Here is a 10,870-nt window from a genome sequence, read left to right on the forward strand (position 1 = left end):
AGTTGAATTAATATATAGAACTAGTTTATTTTTAGTAAATGCTTACTTTGAACTAGTTGAATTAATATAACTAGTTTATTTTTAGTAAATGTTTAGTTGAACTAGTTGAATTAATATATAGAACTAGTTTATTTTTAGTAAATGCTTAGTTGAACTAATTGAATTAATATAACTAGTTTATTTTTAGTAAATGCTTAGTTGAACTAATAGAAGTAGTTGAATTAATTGAATTAGTAAGTGTTTAATGTTTCGCCTAATATGAACATAGGAAATGTCGTCTGACGACGGAAAAAATTTCATTATGTGCGAATACTGTGAAGACCAGCGCGGCCAATGCGACAGAAATTTCCTTGTTGATGGTAGGCGATTCAGCATCAAGCTGGATGAGACTTTCGAATTCGGTACTGTAAGTCACAACGACAAGTCTGTTTTCGTAATTAAGCATGACTTATATATGCTTCATTTGCTTGACTTATAAGTTTTAATTTTCACTATTCTACTAGCGCATCCCCTGCCATGCAAGAATTTTTTTCTTGGATAAGATAGGTTTCAAAGATATGGAAACTATGGAGGTAAAGAGAGCTTACCTGAAAACTGAGCATGATGGTTATACTTTCAACGTCAAAGTATACAATGCACACACGTACACCTATTTTGAATGCAAAACTTGGCAAGCACTATGCAAGGCTTATGCATTTGAGCCTGGTATGGTTATCACCTTTGATATTCGTCCGGAAGATGATATTGAAGGTAATAGAGACATATGGGTCGATGTGCAGACGCCTCCAGTTCTACCATTATGTGAGTTCTTCTCAACTATATTTTTGTCTTTGATATTGCTTATTCAAAAATAACTGACAACTAATTTCTATTGACAGCTTATCTCCATTCAACCAAACATGTCCGGCGCTTGGTAGACAAGACCTACTACTGTCCCGGCGCTGAACTAAATTGCGAAGAGATAAGTCATTATGTTTCATGGCTTGAGGATCTTCATACTGTCAAGACAAATTTTCTTCCTGCACTTAGAAATGTTAGTACTCAAAAGGTGCGACCAATAGTGATGGTATTGAACTACGGTCACATCTATTTAGGAATGATGGTAAGATATTTACTATTTGTCCTCAGTGCATATTTTGCATACATTTTTTGCTAAACTTTCATTGCTAAGTATATTAATTAAGTACTATACGATGTTCTTCAACAGGGACTCCCGATGACAGTTGTGCCTCAGGGGATCGAGACTAAAGGTCAGATGTCAATTGTTAGCTTATGGCCAAGATATCCTGCATTGCACATGAATGCATTCAAGATTTCTAGAAGCGATGAATGCTTAATAGTGAAAGATTGGGGGAAAATTGTTAATGATCGCAGAGAAGTACTAGGGGGCAGCAATGAGAAGCGCAGCCCATGATTAGGAGACAGGTTCATCGGCATGCTCCAGTATGATCAATCAGGAGAGCTATACATGTTCTATGCTATTTTACCAGAGAGAGAGTAGCTAGCAGGAGTGATTTAGCTAGTTCTTCATGCTGCTCTTAATTAGTACTTGTCCTTTCATGTCCGTGTTCTTCGTTCTGAACTTAAGTGATTTGCTTTTGTGGTGTTATATATGAACGCTTATATCATGACAATCATGTTGAACTCGATGATTGGTTCTACTAGAAATTCTATATATATATATATATATATATATATATATATATATATATATATATATGCATAACGTGTACAATGTGTAGTATCGTAAAATACCAGCAAACGAAAAAGAATTAAAATGGAAACACAAAATTAAATGAAAAAGAAATCATAAAACTAAAAACCCCCCAAACCTTATAGTACCGGTTGGTCTTACCAACTGGTACTAAAGGGCTCCAGGCCCCCGGAGCTGGCTCGTGCCACGTGGTTGCCCTTTAGCACCGGTTCGTGCTGAACCGGTACTAAGTGGGGGGCCTTTAGTGACCACAATTTAGTGCCGGTTATGTAACCGGCACTAAAGGGCCTTATGAACCGGTGCTATTGCCCGGTTCTGCACTAGTGGGTACTCTACGAGCCGACCCGACTTTAGTCACCACCTGAATAGTATGTATGTATAGTATATACACGTGATCACCTCCCGAGTGATCATGGCCTGATAGTATAGCATGGCAGACGGACAAGAATGTAGGACCACTGATGATAAACTAGCATCCTATACTAAGCATTTAGGATTGCAGGTAAAGGTAACAACAGTAGGAGCAAAGACAGGCTATGCAGCAGAATAGGATTAACCAAAAGCAGTAACATGCTATACTACTCTAATGCAAGCAGTAGAGAGAAGGAATAGGGAATATTGGGTGATCAAGGGGGGGCTTGCCGGGTTGCTCTGGAAAGAAGGAGGGGTCATCAACTCCGTAGTCGATCGGGGCAGCAGCGACGTCAGTCTCGTAGTCTACCAGAGAGAAGAGGGGGGAGAAACAATAAATATAATGCAAACATAAGCATGACGATGCATGACATGACAATGAGCGGTGTTAGGTGTGCCCTTAATGCGGTAGTAGGTGATACCGGCGAAGGGGGAAAACATCCGGGAAAGTATTCCCGGTGTTCCGCATTTTCAGATAGATGAACCGGAGGTGGATTGTTGCAGGTCCGCTATGCTAGAGACGTGTGGCTGACAAACTGACCGCGTATTCAGATTCGTCTCATTGTTCTAAGCAACTTTTATGTACAAAGTATTTTCATCCAAGCTACGAATTATTTTATTTATATTTCTTTTTTGTTTTAATTCATTTTAAGTATTTAGGCTTTTTATAAGAGCACGGTTCCTTCACCATAATTACCTAGGCATTAACTGGCACACGTGGAACATTTTAGTTTTAATGTTTGTAAATTTTTGATGTTTGTCAAAAAATCAAATTTGAATTTGAAACGTTTGAACTACGTGGGATTAGCAATAGTAATCAGTCGTGACGTGGCATCATTAGCATATGTTTACTGTAGCTCAATTATCCGGGCGTTGCAATATCCTTTGACAATTTCTATATATCAAATTTCATTTGGTATCAAGTTACATGTTTGTCGATTTTGGATACACAAGTGCTCTTCCTTGCAAGACTAACCCATGTTGGAAGATGAACTTAAACTCAAGTGATGCTCTCAACTCTTGATGGACTACATCAACCTTGAGCTCCCAACACAAGTTCAAGCACATGACCAAGATCAACACAACCCAAGGCATGTCATTCCATCTTAGAGAAGCTTTGACCCAAGTAGTGAGTTAAAGCAACTCAACAAGATGTGAATACATCAAAGTGCTTAAACGAAAAATGGTAACCCCATTTTCAGCTTAAGCGATGAGTATGACCTATGATCAAGTGACTTCACTTGACTCCTAAGTCAATATACTCTAACATAGGTGACTTTGTCGCCGACCCCCTCTAGATGAAGTTCTCTATTGTTTTTGCTTGCTGTTTTTGTTGGTTGTCTTTGTGTTTTATTTTTTCAAAAAAATATAACTTCATCTAGATCCCTTCTCCTTTATGTTTCTAATTCTTTGCAATTCTTTAGTAAATTCCTTGCAAATCCTTAAGTGATTCTATCTGCTTAGTGAGATGAGATGACAAAATGTTTACTCTGTGTTGAACTCGGTCTAACCGACTCAAACCTATCATTCTAATCGAAGCACAAGGAATCCTTGTGGCTAGATCATCGGTCCAACCGACACAGTCTAACTTGGTTGCACCAATCAGGATCTTCTGCGACCCCGCCAACTCGGTTTCACCGATGAAAATGAATCGGCGGTACCGATTTCAATGCTGCAGGAAACTTTTTGCCATTGCATCCTACACATCCTTTCCATCACCACTCAATGATTCTTATCCTCTACCCCCATCATAATCTACATGCTGCTTAGTCATGTGTCTCAAGGAACGAACCTAACTGACTCATGCTCCAGAAGAACCCTTCTTGGAAATTGATGTCAAAGGGGGAGAGAGAGACCGCATCAAAGCTTATCTTATGGGAGAAATAGACCCTATGGGAGAGAGAGACATCTTACCTTTCCCAGATGCTTTGTTGTTAATAGAGCAGAGAAGCCACATGTCTTCAAGAGGGGAAAGGCATGTTTAGACTTGTTTGATTGAAGCATTTCTTGCTTTATTGGTTCTTGCTTTGATTTATAGAAATTGAACCTTTTGGTATCAAGTTCTTGCTCTGATTTTCTTTTCCTTCTTTGCTCAGATTTTCTCTTACCCTACCTTCTCCCATTACTCAATATCATATTCAGGGGGAGAAAGAGCTCGGATCCTAGGTAAGAAAATCTTTGGAATTCATTGCATATCTTTAATCTTTGGGGACATGTCTGTATCCAAATGGAGTACTAAGTACTCACTCATTACATGTCATCCCAATCTTGGTACTCTTGTGGTTTCCTGAACTTGCTTTACTTAGCGTGTTCTTGTGTTGTCTAACCTTGTTTCCTCAAGCTCATATCTTCCAAAGCCAGCTAAAGACCACAAGGTAAGTATATGCATCACACTCATGTGCATGATGATCTCTTGCTACTGCACATATTTTTTGCAAGAAGGATTCATTAACATGAAGGTATACCTATTCTATCTACATCATTTGCTCTGATCCATGTAGCCAAGATACATGTAGCTTATTGCTTTCTCTGACATGCTTATGCATTCACACGTGCTTACATTCCATCATTACATGATTGCACACATGTAGGGAGAGCCTATGCATGTTAGATGTCTTTCCAAAGCTTTACCCATTGCTATTGATATCTTTATCTAAAGCTTTGATGTATGTTGTCATCAATTACCAAAAAGGGGGAGATTGAAAGCACAAGTGCTCCCTGGGTGATTTTGGTAATTAATGTCAACATATCTGATGACCCACAAGTATATGGGGTCAATTGTAGCCTTTTCAATAAGTAAGACTGTCAAACCCAATGAGGAGCAGAAGGAAATGACAAGTGGTTTTCAGCAAGGTAATGTCTGCAAGTGCTAAAATTGTAAGTAGCAAAGTAGTTTGATAGCAAGATAATTTGTAACGAGCAGGTAATGACAGTAGTAAAAAAAGTGCAGCATGGTAGCCCAATCCTTTTGAGGAAAATGATAGTCCAAAACGGTCTCTTATGATAAGCAAAGTGTTCTTGAGGGTACACGGGAATTTCATCTAGTCACTTTCATCATGTTGGCTTAATTCGTGTTCGGTACTTTGATAATTTGATATGTGGGTGGACCGGTGCTTAGGTGATGTTCTTACTTGAACAAACCTCCTACTTATTATTAACCCTCCCGCAAGCATCCTCAACTACGAGAAAAGTATTAAGAATAAATTCTAACCATAGCATTAAACTTTTGGATCCAATCGGTCCCTTACGGAATAGCGCATAAACTGGGGTTTAAGCTTCTATCACTCTCACAACCCATTATCTAATAACTACTCCACAATGCATTCCCTTAGGCCCAAATATGCTGAAGTGTCATGTAGTCGACGTTCACATGACACCACTAAGAGAATGACAACATACATATCATAAAAATATCAAACACATATCAAGTTCACATGATTACTTGCAACGTGATTTCTCCCATGACCTCAAGAACGAAAGCAACTACTCACAAATGATAATCATGCTCAAGATCAGAGGGGTATTAAATAGCATAATGGATCTGAAAATATAATCTTCCACCAAATAAACCATATAGTAATCAACTACAAGATGTAATCAACACTACTAGTCACCCACAAGCACCAATCTATAGTTCCGGTACAAAGATTCAACACAAGAGATGGACTAGGGTTTGAGAGGAGTTGGTGTTGTTGAAGATGTTGATGAAGATAGCCCTGCCCAAGATGGGAGAGTTGTTGGTGATGATGATGACGATGATTTCCCCCTCCGGGAGGGAAGTTCCTCCGGCAGAATCGCTCCACCGGAGGGCAAAAGTGCTCCTGCCCAAGTTCCGCCTCGAGACGACAACGCTTCATCCCGAAAGTTCTCTCCTCAATTATTTTAGGTCAAAATGACTTATATACAAGAAGATGGGCACCGGAGGTGGGCCGAGGAGGGCAGCACCTACCAGGGCACGCCTGGGCCTCCTAGCGCCCAGGTGGGTTGAGTATTAGCAGTTAGGTTGTCAATTCAACCACACCTGGATAACTTAGTATCTGCAGCAAAGTGTTTAGTAGCAAAAGTGGTATGATAATAAAGGTAACGGTAGTAAAAGTAAAGGTAAATGTTTTTGGGTTTTTGTAGTAGTTGTAACAGTAACAACAGAAAAGTAAATAAGCAAAGAACAATATATGAAAAGCTCGTAGGCAATGGATAAGTGATGGATAATTATGCCGGATGCGATTCCTCATGTAATAGCTATAACATAGGGTGACACAGAACTAGCTCCAATTCATCAATGTAATGTAGGCATGTATTCCGTAAATAGTCATACGTGCTTATGGAAAAGAACTTGCATGACATCTTTTGTCCTACCCTCCCGTGGCAGCGGGGTCCTTACAGAAACTAAGGGATATTAAGGCGTCCTTTTAATAGAGAACCGGAACAAAGCATTAACACATAGTGAATACATGAACTCCTCAAACTACGGTCATCACCGAGAAGTATCCCGATTATTGTCACTTCGGGGTTGTCGGATCATAACACATAATAGGTGACTATAGACTTGCAAGATAGGATCAAGAACACACATATATTCATGAAAACATAATAGGTTTAGATCTGAAATCATGGCACTCGGGCCCTAGTGACAAGCATTAAGCATAGCAAAGTCATAGCAACATCAATCTCAGAACATAGTGGATACTAGGGATCAAACCCTAACAAAACTAACTTGATTACATGGTAAATCTCATCCAACCCATCACCGTCCAGCAAGCCTACGATGAAATTACTCATGCACGGCGGTGAGAATCATGAAATTGGTGATGGAGGATGGTTGATGATGATGACGGCGACGAACCCCCCTCTCCGGAGCCCCGAACGGACTCCAGATCAGCCCTCCCGAGAGAGATTAGGGCTTGGCGGCGGCTCCGTGTCGTAAAACGCGATGAAACTTTCTCTCTGATTTTTTTTCTCCTCGAACGTGAATATATGGAGTTGGAGTTGACGTCGGTGGAGGTCCAGGGGGCCCACGAGATAGGGGGCTGCGCCCTAGGGGGGCGCCCCCTGTCTCGTAGACAGGCCGTGGGCCCCCTGGCATTAATTCTTTCGCCAAAAATTCTTATTAATTCCAAAAAGTGCCTCCGTGGATTTCTAGGACATTCCGAGAACTTTTCTTTTCTACACATAAAACAACATCATGGCAGTTCTGCTGAAAACAACGTCAGTCCGGGTTAGTTTCATTCAAATCATGCAAGTTAGAGTCCAAAACAAGGGCAAAAGTGTTTGAAAAAGTAGATACGTTGGAGAGGTATCAACTCCCCCAAACTTAAACATTTGCTTGTCCTCAAGCAATTCAGTTGATAAACTGAAAGTGATAAAGAAAAACTTTTACAAACTTTGTTTGCTCTTGTTGTTGTAACATGAAAAGCCAGCATTCAAGTTTCAGCAAATATTATGAACTAACCATACTCACAATGACACATAGTCTCACAATTAATCATATCAATAGCATAATCAGCTAGCGAGCCATAATAATAAAACTCGGATGACAACACTTTCTCAAAATAATCATAACATGATATAACAAAATGGTATCTTGCTAGCCCTTTCTGAGACCGCAAAACATAAATGCAGAGCACCTTTAAAGATCAAGGACTGACTAAACATTGTAATTCATGGTAAAAGAGATCCAGTCAAGTCATACCCAACATAAACCAATAATAATGAATGCAAATGACAGTGTGCTCTCGAGTGGGTGCTTTTAATAAGAAGGGTGATGACTCAACATAAAAGTAAATAGATAGGCCCTTCGCAGAGGGAAGCAGGGATTTGTAGAGGTGCCAGAGCTCAATTTTAAAATAGAGATTGAATAACATTTTGAGCGACATACTTTTGCTGTCAACGCAACAACTATGAGATGGCTGTGTCTTCCATACTACATGCATTATAGGCAGTTCCCAAACAGAATGGTAAAGGTTCATACTCCCCCAACCACCAACAAGCATCAATCCATGGCTTGCTCGAAACAACGAGTGCCTCCAACTAACAACAGCCCTGGGGGAGTTTTGTTTAATTATTTTGATTTGCTTTGATCGTTTTGGATCATGGGACTGGGCATCCCGGTTACCGGCCCTTTCTCGTGAATGAGGAGCGAAGTCCACTCCTCTTGAGAATAACCCACCTAGCATGGAAGATATAGGCAGCCCTAGTTGAAACATGAGCTGCTCGAGCATACAAAACAGAATTTCATTTGAAGGTTTGGAGTTTGGCACATACAAATTTACTTGAAACGGCAGGTAAATACCGCATATAGGAAGGTATAGTGGACTCAGGTTTAAGGAGTTTGGATGCACAAGCAGTATTCCCGCTTAGTACAGGTGAAGGCTAGCAAAAGACTGGGAAGCGACCAACTGAGAGAGCGACAACAGTCATAAACATGCATTAAAATTAATGCACACCGAATACAAGCATGAGTATAATCCACCATGAACATAAATATCATGAAGGCTATGTTGATTTGATTCAACTACATGCGTGAACATGTGCCAAGTCGAGTCACTCAATTCATTCAAAGGAGGATACCATCCCATCATACCACATCATAATCTTTCCAATAGCATGTTGGCACGCAAGGTAAACCATTATAACTCATAACTAATCAAGCATGGCACAAGTAACTATAATCTCTAAGTGTCATTGCAAATATGTTTACTTCATAATAGTTGACTCAGGAACGATGACCTCATCATATTTACAAAAACAAGAGAGGTCGAGTTCATACCAACTTTTCTCATCCCAATAAGTCCATCATATATCATCATTATTGCCTTTCACTCGCACGACCGAACGATGTGCATAATAATAAGAGTGCACGTGCATTGGACTAAGCTGGAATCTGCAAGCATTCAACTCAAGAGACAAGACAAGTAATATGGGCTCTAAATTAAATAAACAATCATGCATATAGAGCCACTAAGCATTTTCAATATGGTCTTCTCGACCCCCAAAAGAAAGAAAATAAAATAAAACTATTTACATGGGAAAGCTCCCAACAAGTAAAAAGAAGAACTAGAAATCTTTTTGGCTTTTCATTTTAATTTCTACTACAAGCATGGAAATTAAACTAACTAATTTTTTTTGGTTTTTCTTAAGATTTATCACACACACAAGAAGAAAACTAGAAAAAGAAATTTAAACTAGCATGGATAATACAATGAAAGAGTATGAGCACCGACGACTAGTGTGTGAACATGAATGTAAAGTCGGTGAGAAATACGTACTCCCCCAAGCTTAGGCTTTTGGCCTAAGTTGGTTTAATATCAATGACCGCCTGGCTGATATCCATAAGTGAAACTGAGGTAGTACTAAGATGCAAAGGCGACAGCCTCCTGAGCAGCAGCGTGTTGGCGAGCTACCTCCATTCCCCTCTCATATTCAGTTGCTTCTTCCCTAGTGACAACATATCTTCCTTTTGCCTGATAATCAAAAAGGTAGGGAGCAGGAAGAGTAACAGGGACGATGTTGCGTCTGTCATAGATTAGTCGATAATGGAGGAATTGTTCATTCCTCTGAAGAAAATTATGATCAAACATAGCTTCTTTATCCAAATAAACAGGAGGTACAATCGTATCCCCCTCTCATGGAGCTATATTAAGAAAATTGCCACACGGGTTGCATAAATTCCTCCAAAGAAATCACCCCTTCTACTATTATTCTGCAACCTACGTGCAACTATTGCCCCCAAGTTATAACCTTTATAACCCGACACAGCACTTTTGAGGACACAGAGATCAAGGGCACACATGTGACATACCTCGTCCTTACCGTTAATGCATCTACCAATAAAGAGAGCAAAGTAATGTATAGAAGGAAAATGAATGCTCCCTATGGTAGCTTGTGTTACGTCCCTAGATTCTCCTACAGTAATACTAGCAAGAAAATCTCTAAATTCAGATTTGCGAGGATCATTAATATTACCCCACTGTGGGAGTTTGCAAGCAGTTGTGAAATCCTCTAAATCCATGGTATAAGATGTGTCATAAATATCAAACATGACACTAGGAGAATTACGCGCAAAAATATATTCGAACCTCCGCACAAAGGAATCAGTCAGTTGATAATATTGAGGACACTTATCTTGTAAGAAGTCCTCCAGCTCGGCATTACGCACATACGCGTAAAATTCCTCCTTGAAGCCTGCTTCGACCATAAAATCAACGGATGGCCACTCACAAGCCCGTACATTTGCGTCCCTTGGCAAATTGACATCTTGTTCACGTATAGCAATCCTTGGCCCTTTCTTTGCCGAGGAACCTCCTTGGTACATTCTTCTAAGCATATTTCTTTTTCTAAAAATTTCTGAAATTTTAGTAACTTCAAAATAAAAGTGGATAAACTAAACAAGATTGATAGCAACTACTCCTACAAGTGCCTAGAGCCCATATCTTGCATTGGAATTGCTCGGGACCTCAAAAATTTAACATGCAAGCTCAAGAACATGGTCACCTATGCGGCAAAAATTTGCAATGAATAAAGCACTAGAACAAAAACTAATTGGACCAATGGAGGAGTCACATACCAAGCAACAATCTCCCAAAGCAGTTTTCTGAATGGAGCTTTGAGCTAAGAGATCGAAAATCGCAGCAAAACGAGCAAGAACTCGGGCTTGAGCTAGATGGGGATTTTTTTGGGTAGAAGATGAAGTGTGTGGGTGCTGGCATAAGTGGAGGGGAGCCACCAGGGGCCCACGAGACAGGGGGG

Source organism: Triticum dicoccoides, chromosome 6B (genome assembly GCF_002162155.2).
Source record: "Triticum dicoccoides isolate Atlit2015 ecotype Zavitan chromosome 6B, WEW_v2.0, whole genome shotgun sequence".
Lineage (NCBI taxonomy): Eukaryota > Viridiplantae > Streptophyta > Magnoliopsida > Poales > Poaceae > Triticum > Triticum dicoccoides.